Source organism: Oncorhynchus clarkii, chromosome 31 (assembly GCF_045791955.1).
Source record: "Oncorhynchus clarkii lewisi isolate Uvic-CL-2024 chromosome 31, UVic_Ocla_1.0, whole genome shotgun sequence".
Classification (NCBI taxonomy): domain Eukaryota; kingdom Metazoa; phylum Chordata; class Actinopteri; order Salmoniformes; family Salmonidae; genus Oncorhynchus; species Oncorhynchus clarkii.
The window spans coordinates 37,793,491-37,796,014 of record NC_092177.1 but is presented as its reverse complement, the minus strand read 5'-3'; the positions used below and the strand labels follow the sequence as shown (position 1 = coordinate 37,796,014).

Sequence of the window (2,524 nt, the reverse complement as noted above, 5' to 3'; positions counted from 1 at the left end):
ATAACTTTTTTTTGTATTTCTCAATATTCCATTGAGCTTTATCAAGTTTGACGTTTGTCATGCAAAGATCTCAATGTTTTTGAGCAACCTCTTCCAACCTTTTTCCTTCTAGCAAGTATTTGACATCAACTGTGGTGGAAATGTTCTGAAATTTCCACCACAGTTAAGTTTGTGATGTAAATGACTGTGATGGATAAGACGCTTCTAATGTTTTTTTAGAGAAAAATGTCAGACTGCTTAGCATGCTTTGGATAGTATTACAGCTAGCATATAGTTTACACTAAATACATCAAATATATATATACAAAAAAATAAAGTTCTAACACAAATTAAAGAAATTATAGCCTATTTGGAAATGAATGACAATAAAAATGTTTTCTACACAAGCAATACTTACCTAGATTTTTCTTCAACTTCTGGACATCACTTCTGGAACAACTGTCTGCTGCAGCCATATGCTTCAGTATCACAATATGTTTCCATGGTAACTAAATTAACATTCTCTTTATTAATGAGGAATTTGCCCTCAGTGGTAGAAATGACACCACTACCAAAGGACAGATATATTTTGTGTAAATAACAATATAAAGGGCATATTCACAATACATGTTGATAAAGATGTTATTTAATTCACTCTTTCTCTAGAACATAATATTACATAATGTGTAATTATGAATTTTTTCTCATAGAAAAACGTAGTAGAAGCTCAAAAGTATGGGGTAGAGACAAGGGCAAAACAGTGAAATTGAGGTATAAAATGCATCTGAAATACTTGATAGAGAGGTGTTAAAAACATCTGGGGGGATTGTAGTGTGAACGTAACATGTAAAGAATAAAACAAATTTTTCAATAAAATCCCCAAAATTGACCCTGAGTACATAGACGTTCCTGTAGTTGCAGAATCGCCCAATTACAACATGATTAAAGTTAATGCATTTAATGAAATATCCCATATCTCTTTATTGTATCTCCCCAGAACATCATAAGAGAATGAATTGCTGAAGTTACTGTGTTCCCCTTTTAATCAACGGACTTTGAATAAGGCACAGTTACACCAATTATGCTAAACAATGCACACCAACTGAATTATAATACATCTTTATGAAAATAATTCAGAGAAACAAAGCTTATAATGAACTCTGCACAAAATATATCTCATCCTGGATATGATAAATGTACCAGAAAGTCATTTAGCAATTAACATTCTGGCATCCTCAATGAATATACTCTTAATCTAATGACAAAAACGCATAATTACTGAAGTTGTTGATCATTGCAAATGCTTAAACTTTGCAATTAACTCTTTCAGAGAATGCTTCGGTAGTATGTGGGCTCACTGAGCTGGCATATTGTTTGATTCCATTCAAACAGAAGGCCAAGTCTAAACCATGTGTTGTGGGTTTCACCCTTGTGGGTTTTGGAGGGGAAAAGTTCTGCAGGTTGGTAAGATATTTGAGATGCTGCTGGACAAAACAAATTTATGTCTGTTTTTGATGGTCTTGACAGAAGCAAGGTATAGAAAACACCAATACATATGCTAAAGACTGTTGGTAAAGTGAAGACACAACACAGAATGATAACAAGAGAAAGCCACTTTTTATTTAGAAAGAATCCCAACAATAAACAAGTTGGCACACATTCCATATAGAAAATGTCAGTGAGAATAGTCTGGATATGCAATGATGAGGGTGATAAGATAACTTACTGTTGTATTGTTCATTACAACAACAAAAGCAACAGTGATACCAATAGTACATTGTGTGCCTCCCTTTACATATGTGAGAGGACGTGATCGCATGTTAGGTCAAGTTATTCAAATACAAAAGTAACGATGGTCTTTCTGGAACCTTCCGTGCGTGCCTAAATCAGAGGTGCATGTCTGTAAAAGCTGTTTCAAAGCTCCTACCTAATAAAGCTACTGGGGGATGTGTTCTATCCAAAAATGTAACATGTTTGCTTTGAAACATATCCTACTATGAATAATTGATATTGAAAATCCGTCACCGCCAAATGACCCGCATGTATAAGTACTGCATGTAATTGACAAAAAAATATAAACATAAACTGAGGAGGGATTGTAACGTTTTAGTGGATATTACTCATACTTGTCATAAAATACCCATATTTCTACTTTCCTATTTCCCATCAAGTATTTAGTCTCACAACTTCAACACTAAAATGGAAATGCACATTGTCAAAAAGAAATGAGATGCATTTGAGGTAACAACATGCAACTGATGCTAATTTACACTCAGGTTAATGCAAAGTATGTGGAGTTAACTTAAAAACAAAAATGAAAAAAAAGTTGCTGAAATATGACTCTTAGCCATAAAACTGTACACCAAGAAACAAAACGTACAAAATGTGACTACATTCACTTGATGACAGTGACTGATTATATTAAGACTACGATATTCATACCTACTGGCACTACATTTTGGCACCCTTATTATTTGGCATTTTTAAACGACCATTTTGACCATGTAATACGTAGGTTTATTTTCCTCTCATAGCAAAATGTATG

The 2,524-nt window shown here is 33.6% G+C and overlaps 1 protein-coding gene across 4 annotated transcripts in view; it reads right to left on the bottom strand.

The window, feature by feature from the left end:
- Positions 1-1,577: 1,577 nt before the first annotated feature.
- The window catches only part of LOC139390538 (glutamate receptor 2-like), a 68,465-nt gene continuing 67,518 nt past the window's right edge, over positions 1,578-2,524 (bottom strand). For all 4 annotated transcript variants that reach the window (XM_071137718.1, XM_071137715.1, XM_071137716.1 and 1 more), the window contains one exon: positions 1,578-2,524. This exon is cut by the window's right edge and continues 1,100 nt beyond it. The gene's annotated coding sequence lies outside the window, so the exon portion shown is untranslated.